Below are 455 nucleotides of genomic sequence, written 5' to 3' on the forward strand. Positions count from 1 at the left end.
TCTTTTATTATAGGGGCATTGTTATAGCAGGTGACTCTTTTATTATAGGGGCTCTTTTATACTATGTGACTCTTTTATTATAGAGGCATTGTAATAGCAGGTGACTCTTTTACTATAGGGGCCCTTTTATACTATGTGACTCTTTTATTATAGAGGCACTTTTAAAGTAGATAACTCTTTTATTATAGGGGCCCTACTATAGCAGGTGACTCTTCCATTATAGGGGCATTTTTATAGCAGGTGACTCTTTTATTATAGGGGCCCTTTTATACTATGTGACTCTTTTATTATAGCGGGATTTTTACAATAGGTGGCAATTTCATTATAGGAGAGGTATTAGAGTACATGGTTTTCTGACACTGGAGGCCCTATTACAGTAGGTAATACTCTTACAATAGGGGCCTTTTAGAGTAGGTGACCCTTTTATTAGAGCAGGTGACCCTTTTTTTTTAGAG

The sequence above is a fragment of the Pyxicephalus adspersus genome, chromosome 6 (assembly GCF_032062135.1).
Source record: "Pyxicephalus adspersus chromosome 6, UCB_Pads_2.0, whole genome shotgun sequence".
NCBI lineage: Eukaryota > Metazoa > Chordata > Amphibia > Anura > Pyxicephalidae > Pyxicephalus > Pyxicephalus adspersus.